Below are 10,307 nucleotides of genomic sequence, written 5' to 3'. Positions count from 1 at the left end.
CTCTCTCCTGAAAAGGTAATATAAAGAAACCTTACATTATTCTTAAAATCTTCATTATCTGAAAATACTTTTTAAAATTAAGATTCATGCTTCCATTCTGTTTATAAGGGTGTTGTTTTTCTGTATTTTTTCTTTTACTTCTCATTTTCATTAGTTTAGATTCACAGAAGTTAGTTTCTATAACTATACATTATTTTGTCTTGTTTCTTCATAAGTCTCTTGATGTAATGCAGTTTCTGGTGGTGATCAGTGTTTCTTGAAGGACTACTGGGAATACAAGCATAATGAACAAACATCTTAAAGTTATTTTCCAGGGTGGAAATTCGGATAATTGAAATCCACTCATGCATAGAAGGTACCACCTAGATTTTAATGATTATTATCAATTTCTTCTTTAGTTACACTTATTACCAGTTTCAGTGATTGTGCTAATTTATTATAAAGACAGAATGAGACATGTGATGGTCAGGTAAAGACTAACGGGAAGACTATATATGTCACACACTGGTAGGTGCCTCTGTCTGACCCTAAGTCTACATGTGAGACCTGACCTGAGTCTCTGAAATGACAATTTTCCCCAAAAGATACATCCTGAAGATGAAGAATCTTTACAACAGAAGAAATGAAGTTGAATCAAAGCAAACCTATAGGTGAGAGTTTGCAGTCTGAGCTTCTTTAATCCTGTGTTCCTTGGATCACAAGCCTTTCAGGGTCCTTACAGACAATTATGTACCCCCTGGCAAAACTGTTCTCAAATTCTTTTATCACATTGAGGAACAATTATCTGATGGGGGACTTCACCCAGGAATAAATCCTTAAGTAGAAGAGTGGAATGGTGGAATGTGGAATTTTTGGTTGCATCAAGCTTATAATAAATGATTTATTTTTAGTTTGGGGCCCCTTGAACACCTAAAATCCCATTACTTGATTAGTGTTTATTTTATTCTTTTGTAAAACAAAATTCCTCACTGGCTTTTCCACTCTGCTGAAATTGGACAAACTTTTTGATCCCTTTCAGCATAAAGCTTATTGATATTTGTTTAATATACTAGGAGAAAAGATTAGAAAGATTTTTCTACTTTACCGGTTTTGGCCTCCGGGCTTTGTAAAGCTTTACATACCTTACTATTTTTTAAGGTCTTATACATTAAAATCTTAATACTTAGGGTGGGAAATACAGCCAATGACTTTCTTTGAACACTTGCCAAGAATACATAAAACATGCAGAATTCTCCCATAGCTCAACTTCTGGAAAACTTTTCTCATTTTCTTACAGTTTTTGAACTCTAACTTGCAACCCTGCCTCTGATTTCAGCAGAGCTGTCATGTGTGGTTTTGAGACCTTCAGGGACTTAACAGCTGCTTTTGCTATAAAGCACTGACTCTTCATTTAGACCTACAGGCATTTAATGGGTAACTAAATTCAGAATAAAGCTTGACATATCTGCATTTATTTTATATATCTATCTTGTATTACCTTAAACTTTGGATCAAATTCTTACTGAGCTTTGCATGTAAACACATTAGTCACTTAAGGAGTGCCTGTCTAAAACCTGGCTTTTTAGTTCTAAATTTATCTAACCCATTTGATTCTCTTTTAAGATTGAGGAAACCAAGACAAGAGTATGTTGTTTCAGAAACATTCAACTGTCAGTCTTTACAAAGTCGTGTTCCAGACCCTCCCAAGCCATCACCTAAAAATATGCAGCTATTGTCCTAAAATCATCACCTAAATGTCCTAACTCATTACCTTAAATGCCAGCAAAACCTCTTCAGACAGATCATCACATGATGAGATCACCACCACCCCCCCGCCACATGCACACACACAGGCACACATGAGAACAATTACCCAGACAGGAACTGAGACTCTTCTCAAGCAGAAAATATCATTCTGTGGGGGCCACATTGTTCCCTCAAGGGTTAAGAACTGCTCCTGAGCCACCTTACAAAACCAGGTCAGAAATGATGATCTACCAGACCCTAGCCCACACTGGCAACTCCATAAGAGCTGGCCCATTTCTTTTGTTAATCGCCAGTCTAATTTTCTCCACCAATGCTGTGTACACTTCAGATCCTCTCCTCTCGAGCTGAGGTATCATCTCCATTCTCTCTTCCTTTTCTATGAGTTTGGCTGTGAGTTTGTGCCCTTTAAGTCTATTACCATTGAGACAAAAGTTTCCTCATGTCCACTCTCAGTTCTTTCTCAGGATAAACTCTGGCCCTGAGTGATTTCAGATGACTTACTAATGATGATTTTATGAAAAAAGGCCTCTTTTCTCTGGCTCTTCTAACTTCCAAGGTCTATAGAATATAATAAATTTGTTTCTAACAAAAGGGCTCAAACATTGCTACATTTCAGACTTAAAGCCTCTTTTTGCTATCCTGATATGGACATATAAAGAAATCCTCTGATACAAGATAGGGAGCATTTGTGCATCCCTGTGCCAAGAACAGTGAATCAGTACTACGAGGGGGGAAAAAAGCAGTCTTGTTGCATGCAGCGGAACTTTGCTAATCGCTTATGTCCTGTTACGGTGCTTCAAGCATGTCAGGATCACAGATATTTCATTTTAGTGAGTAGGGAGGTGCAAGCAGGGAAAAGGAGATCAAAACAAATAAAAGGTGTCAGATGGTGTTAAATACTGTCTTAGTCACTTTCTCATTGCTGGGACAAAATACCTGACATCTACAATTTAAGAAAGGAGAGGTTTATTTTGGCTCAGAGTTTGTAGAAGTTTCAGCCCATAGCTGGCTACACAGCAGAGCAGCATTTCTGGAGGGCTTGGCAAAGAAGAAACTCTTCATGGTATGACAACAGGAACCAGAGAGAAGAGCAGGAAAGAGATAAATCCTACAGGCCATGTCTCCGGTGACTCACCTCCTCCCACCAAGCTTCACCCCCTAACATGACATTTAGCCGTGAACTCATGATGGATTAGTCCACTGATGATGATGGACCATCCTCTCATGATCCAATCACCTCCCGGAAGTCCCACTTATGAGGGCATGAAGCTTTGAGGGAACATCTAGATATAAACCACAACAAGTACTATAGGAGAAGAATCATAGAAAAATATGTTAATTTGGGGGTGAAGGACACTTACATTTTAATATGAACTACAGCAGGCCTCATATGAGGTGACATTTGTGCAAAAATCTGAAGTAGATTTACGACTGTACCACACAGCTATTGATGGAAAGGAACACCAAGTAGAGGGAATAGCAAAAATAGCAGAATGTTTTAAACACAGAAAATAGTTTAGAGTGAAAAAAGATAAGGAGAGGCAGAAATAGCAGATAGTGATGCCAGACAGCCGAGAGGATGGATGAGCACATCTTGTCGATTCTTGTAGGTCATTGTAAGGACTTGACTTTCTCTAGGTAGCACTCGGTACCTTCTAGGCGTGAAATGACGGGTTATTAAGCATTCTGAATAGAAGCTCAACATGATCTAACTTGGGTTTTATCAGAGTATCTCTTCAGTTTCAGTCTTGAGATTAAACCACAAAGAGGTAGGATAGAAGCAGAATTATTTAGCATAATATTTCAGAAAGTGACAGTCTGGGTGCAGATTATGGTAGTACTATTGAGACATGATGGGAAACCAGGTATATGTTTTGGGGTGTTTTTTGTTTTGTTTTGTTTTGTTTGGTCCCAGCAGACCTTGTGCTGGTGAGGCAAGCCATGGAACCACCAAGCTAAATCCCCAGCCCTATACTGGGTATATGTTGAAGAAGGGTCAACAAGATTTGCTGAAGAGGAGGGCGCTAGTTATGAATGCAGGGGAAGAGAAGTTAGGGATGTCTAGAAGATTTCTGTCCTACAGCTAGTCAGAGATGGCCAACAACTGAGATGGGGGAATATTAGGGAAAGAACTAAACTTGGAGGTTGATCAGGGGCCCAGTTAAGAAACGCCTAGTAGGAAATTTAAATTTAAGCATGGATATAAAAATTCAGCAGTCATCAGCATATAGTATTTTCAGAGAAGAGATTCAGGCTTCTTTACCCACTGGCTTATTGTTAGTTTTGCCCATGGTACACTTACAAGAGAGCAGAGAGGAAAAAAATGTAAGGTCAGAGTCACCTCCCTGGGTTCTGGTCACTGCTTAATAGTAGTGAGTGAGGGGCAACTGTTTCCAGCTGCGTGTCTCACGCTGGCTCTCTTGAACTTGTGCACTCTGTCAAATTCTCTTCACTTGCCCCTTCAGGATTTTCCTCCCACTGGAGCCTTATGATATAATGGTAGATGTTGTAAAAATAGCTAGAATGCTGTGGCACTTGAACCCTGAAGCCAAATCTATAGTCAGTTAGTGATTAGTGGATAAATGATAATTACAATCATTTTATACAGTTTTGAAATTATTATTTTACCATAAATGAATTCGTCACATTATATTGTCTTACGGTCAAATAAGTTAAAAAATACTAACAAGTGAGAAGCAGTTTAGACTTTTTATGTGATCTTGGGAAACTCATGTCACCTTCCTAAACTTCAGTTTCTGGAGAAGTCAAGAGGACACTAGCTACTATCTCTAAAATAATGAAAATGTAACTGACGAGTTGCCATCCCTCTCAAGGTCTTTGAAGAAAGGAATTAGAGAAACCCAAAGGCTGATTGCCTGCATTGAAATTATTCTAAACGTACAAACTGGTACCAAAAAGCCATAATTGCTAGCTAGGGTTAGAAGAGACAGGAACGAACAAGCGAAGGTTGTCAGTACCCGCAATGCCAGTGTGCATGTCATCTCAAGTTGTTTACAGTAATTTTCTTCTTTTAGGATAGACTCCATTGGTTGAAGTCACATGACCAGAGGCTGAAAAGAATCTAAGGACTTTGGAATGACAGTCTACACATTGACAGTTACCAGCGTGTTTCCCCCAGGTCTCCTCGCTGAAAGCTGCATCTAGGAATGATACACAGTCACGCAGCCCAGAGTTTGGCAGCTGAGCACCTCTGAATCTCTGGCCTTCAGCACCCGGAGGATAATTCCTAAATCTACAAACTGTCTTGTGCAGCATTTTTCCCTTCCTCCTCAAATAATATCCAATTACTGAGTGCTGTGCTGGGAGAACCTGGGGAAATGCTAGAAGGAAATGCAGCTGAGAGCCACTGTGGTTTGACAGCTCTCCAGCTACTTTGAAAATATTTTGGCAAAAACAAGATTTTAAGTAAGACTGTTTCTTTTGGTAACATACCCAAAACTGCAGGTTTTACATTTTCAGGACTATGATTTGGGCCAAAGGGAGAAATAGGAAAAAAGAAAAGAAAAGAAAAGAAGTAAAAGTTTTTTTCTGAGAGAGGAAGATAGACTCTAAGGTAAAAGAATACTTCATATGAAATGCAGAAATAAGGGTAAGAGGAAAACATATGGATGCATTTATAGCATTCTCTCTGCACTTCTTTACTGAAGAATTTACCCCTGTCAAAACACGACATTCTCTTTTGCAAAGAGATAGTCTGGGAAGGAGTCTCTAGGGATGGCCAGGCTAGAATTGTGTTATTGCTTATTATAAGATGATCCATAGCAATAGAGGAGGGTCAGACCACATGGGTGCTTTATTTCAAGCCCTCCTACATATAACAGATGTACCAAGAAAGGAAATATATAGTGTTCATCACAACCCTTGATCCTGGGAGAATATGCCTATCTTTTCTTGATTTATTTCTTTCCTGATGGTATCCATGCATGAAATCCTTAATTTCTCAAAAATTTTAGACTCTTTTCTGTGACACAGTCCTTGTAGAACCTATTTTCCCTGCACAGAATCAATATTGCCCTGACTGTACTTGTAATCTTATTGGTTGGTCATGGTTTTGCCCCACCTCATGCCCACCTTGTCATTTTCCACTGGTCTTATAGTTTTGTCCCACTTTGTACCCTACTCACCACATGGCTTGGCTGTAATAAAACATCTTTGAAAAGTGGGGTGGGCGGGCAACCCACTCTCCAGTCTCCTTTCTGTCTCTCTTAGACAGAAGCTTTCTTTCCCTCAATAAAATGTTCCTACTCTAAAAAATAAAAAATAAAAGTATCAGCCAACTGTCTAGCTGAATCTACCTCCCTTATTTTCTATTTTTCATTGTACTCCTAATAATCTCTTCCTTCTTTTGTTTCCTTTGTATTATTTTCTTTTTCTCTATTCTTTCTTATTTCTTCATAGTTAGAGTCCCTGACTGAGCAAGGTTTGTAGAAAACATGCTATACACTAATACAAGGTGCTTCGGGGATTATCTCCTTAACACCTCCCAATTTTATCAGAGCAATTCATTGTTCAAGGTCACACAGGTAGTTGGAAATGGGATTTAATTAGAACCTGGTTATTCTGACTCCACATTTAGTTTGCTTCTCAATATTATTACTGTATATAAAGTATTAAAGCAGAGGGAAGGCATCTCATTTTGCTACAAGTGCCCTATCACCCAAGGGTTGGAAGTCACACTAGAGAAATGATTACTTTCTGGGTCATTCCTAAAAAGTTGCTATCCTAAGAATAAAACTTAGGGCCCAATAGTGCCTTAAACTTCCTTCAGATTTAAAAAAACAATCCATCTATCCCTGAATGCCAAAGAAAAAATTAAATTTGATATTTAGTTCCTAGAATAAGTACTTTCATGAAAGTGAATGCAAACATTCAATAAACTATATAAGAGGAGAGAACACTATGAGAGAGAAATGATAGTCTTCACAATAATGGTGACAACAACATAGTTAACTAACACTCTTTCATCACTATGTGTCCTCTTCTGTACTAGGAACCCTAAGAGTAGGAAAACTTTACTGAGACAGACAGCTCCTGAGAGGCAGGAAGGAGCACAAGTGTGTTTCCCTTGGAAGCCATGTTAAATAATGTGTTTCACTCATTTAGTCCCTTAACAATCCTATAAGTTAAATAATATTGTTTCTACTTTACCAATGAGGAAAATACATGCACAAAAATGTGAAGTAACTTCTTCAGTGTCTCTAGCTACTAAATGAAAAACTGAAATTTGAATCTGAGTAACTTCCTTCACAGCCAACATTCTGTGGAGCACTTTTGTATTACTCAGCCTTTCTGAAGCTGGGTCACAGTACCGAACACCCACAGCCTAAAGGAGGAGAGGTTTAATTTAGCTCATGATTTCAGGGGATTCAGCACACTGTTGGCAAGTTCCAAAGCAGGGACATCGTAACAGAAGGATGTGGCACAGAAAAGTTGTCAAAAATAAATTTGGTTATAGTGTAACTAATATAAAGAATTCTGTCTGATGCCATGGGTAACAGAGCCAATTGTTTATTTAAGCCAACCCTTGTTTTAAATAATTTTTTTGAAAAAAATCACATAATTTGTGCATTTTTCTATTCACTGAGAAAGGAGAAATGCAGCTAGCACTTTTAAAAGTCAGTTAATTGAGAAACAAGTTAGATTGTTAGAAATGAGTAGATAAAAGAGAAGTAAAGAACATCTCCATTTTAAGCTAGTACAAATTTTAAGCAGATTTCTATTTATCCTGACTCTTTTATGGAACAGTCACTATCTTAGTGTTAGTCCTACATAGAAGTCTATGGTCAACTGATAAAGAATTTCTGACCCTAAGCCAAAGAAACAGGAATGATACAGTGTTCTATTACATTATCAGTGAGGTGTAAGATCTCTAACCATGCATTTGGTACTATTCATTGTGTAAAATTCGGTGCTATTACTAAATGTTTGTCCCTCTAAGACTCATGTTGAAATTTAATTGTCTCTGTAACAGTACTAAGGGGAGGGGCTTTTGAGAGGTGATTAGACATGAGAGCTTCATCCTTGTGAGTTGGATTGGTGCCCTCCCTCTTTTGCCCTTCTGTACGTCCTCATCAATGCCAGCCCTTTGATGATGGACTTCCAATCCTCTAAGAATGTGAGAAATCATTTCTGTTTATTATTAATGACCCAGTGTCAGGCTTGCTGTTTGTAGCAGCACAAAATGGACTGAGACAGTTGCTATGCAAAATCCAGAATCACTTTTCAACAAGTATTGGACATTAATTTTGGACTGCAGATTAATAGAGCTATATCTTTTAGGCAGTAAAAACTATTTTAAAAGGTCTCTCTTTTGAATATGGAAAAATATGTTAGATTTATTCAAAGATGATTTTATTGACATAGTAAACTTAGAAAGAGTTAAAATGCATTTTAAAATAGCCATTCATTAAGTTAGAGACTAAATTCTTTCTGGCCACTTTATGCAGATTGACTTCATAATTAAACTATAAGAGTCTTTTCTAAGATCCAATCAGAAAATAGCCTGGGATCTATAAAAGCCAACTTAAGTGATCTTGACTTACAGTGGGATTTCTTTCTTCAACACTACTGAATTTTGGGTCAGCCCAGTTTTTGTGTGGGGCACATGCCTGCGCATTGTTAACAAGTCAGCAATATACTTGGCCTCTATTTCCAAGAAAACAGTGACATCCTTTTCCTCACTTTTGACAGGAAAAAAAAAAAAGAAGTGTTTCCAGATGTTACCACATGTTCTCTAGAGAAAAACATTGCCACGCATCTGTAGGGTACAGACACAAACTTTCCAGTCACTCAAAAATTTAGGCTCATAACCCCACTCACTGGATTCAAACCTAAGGAAACTGTACCTCAGAATCTGGCCCCTTCACTGCTTCCATAAGCAGGTTAATGTGAGTCCACTGATGCGATCGTTGAAACTAAGCTGTTAAAGCAACGATAAACATGTACCATACTGTACATGTGTTGTGGAAGCTTCACATTCTGTAAGGTCTTCTGCTTTGGGCTCCATGTAGTGCTTCACAGATTTCATTGTATTTTAGCTGTCTTGTCAAACGGTTTTTAGAAGGATGAGAAGTGGTCAACCATATTTTTTAATGTTTAAATTTTTTAATAATGATGATGCTTTAAAGTTATTTATAATTCTATCAACTTAGACATCTCACTAATCAAGTTATCAAAGATATGTTCAATGTTTAATGAGTTGAAGAATTTTAGCAAGTCTATTTTGTATATTTAAACATTATATTGAAGACATACAAAGATAGTCAATATCTGAGTTATAGCTGAGTGAACTTTTTCAAGCAATTCAGGATGCTCACTGTTTATCTGTTTGTAAAATTGTTGGAAGCACAGTAACACCAAACTAAAAATCATGCATACTTATAGGTATCAGAGTAAATTTTTTAGTTTACCAAAAGACATTACAAACAGGGCTCCCTAATGAGTTGGTCAAAAATTTCTTCTTTATATGCACATATTTATCTTTGAAAGTTATGTTCCACAAAGTACCAATCCTCTCATTTCTTAAGGATTCCAAAGATGGCCCCATAAGACCAGCTGCCAATCTTGGTTGCCACAAATAATTAACCCTACCATGAAATATTTGAAATATGTAAAGGTTAAAGGATCATAAAAATGATACCATATGTCCAAACATACCACGTGTGCTTTGGCAAAGGAAATGCATGTGTTAAGACAAATCTTAACCAGTCTTCCAGGGAATTTGATCAAAACCAGTAATATATATATATATATATTTTTTTTTTCAGGTAAGCAAGATGTTTCCCTAGCATTTAGCCCAGTATCACCTGAGGAAAAAGCCAATATACCTGGCAAAGGCATCCTCCTGAAAGGGAAAAAAAAAGGCCTAGAACCCTGCTTGGGGACATGGACTGCCTTGATCCAAATCCTGGCTCCACAACTAATTCTGTCAACATCTTAATATGTTGGCAACATGGCAAGATCCTTAACATCTCTGGACCTCCATTTCCCTTTTGTAAAAGGAAAATGATTATATCTTTCTTCTGGAATGTTTTGAAAATTAAACAAGAGAAACTGAAAGTGTTTAGGGTTTTTCCTGGCAAATACTATGAATTATTGTTCTTATTAAGAAAAAAAATGAACGGCCAATCTCCTCAGGAATGCTAATATTTTGGTGCTCATTCTTACTTATTTAACATTATGCTCCAAGAAAACACTATATCTGAACAGTTGCACCCAGTTTTGTCAGCTGGCTTCATTACCAGGGCCACGTTCCATTTCTGACAGAAGCAAGGAAAGCATGCATTCCTAAATCTAATTACTTACAAGCCTGTGTGCTTCCTGGGTGGGCCACCTGCACGTGTGTGGGATTTACCTCACTAATGGGAAGTAGCAAAGGAATCTTCTTGATTATCAACATAGGAAGATTTATAAAAGCTGGGCATGCTGGAGGAAACGGCTTCAACTTATGTATTATTTGTGTTGTTACTTAGTTTGTTCCCCCACTTATTTTGGTTGCATGAATACACTATAAAATTGTCAACTAGAAAGAAATTACTTTT

At 37.6% G+C, this 10,307-nt stretch overlaps 1 long non-coding RNA gene across 2 annotated transcripts in view; it reads left to right on the top strand.

Annotated features, from left to right (window-relative positions):
• The window catches only part of LOC104850676, a 392,307-nt gene extending 382,497 nt beyond the window's left edge, over positions 1 to 9,810 (top strand). The window contains exons 4-5 of one of the 2 annotated variants that reach the window (XR_004515225.1): positions 4,782 to 5,320; positions 9,534 to 9,810. This is a non-coding gene — a long non-coding RNA (uncharacterized LOC104850676). Of the gene's footprint in view, positions 1 to 4,781; positions 5,838 to 9,533 lie in introns of those variants that run through there. The other variant, XR_004515224.1, reaches the window with a different exon arrangement.
• Positions 9,811 to 10,307: the final 497 nt, after the last annotated feature.

This window comes from Fukomys damarensis, unplaced genomic scaffold (genome assembly GCF_012274545.1).
Source record: "Fukomys damarensis isolate Sample0158 unplaced genomic scaffold, DMR_v1.0_HiC HiC_scaffold_1, whole genome shotgun sequence".
NCBI lineage: Eukaryota > Metazoa > Chordata > Mammalia > Rodentia > Bathyergidae > Fukomys > Fukomys damarensis.
The sequence above is the reverse complement of the archived record's forward strand: the minus strand, read 5'-3'. Positions and strand labels throughout refer to the sequence as shown.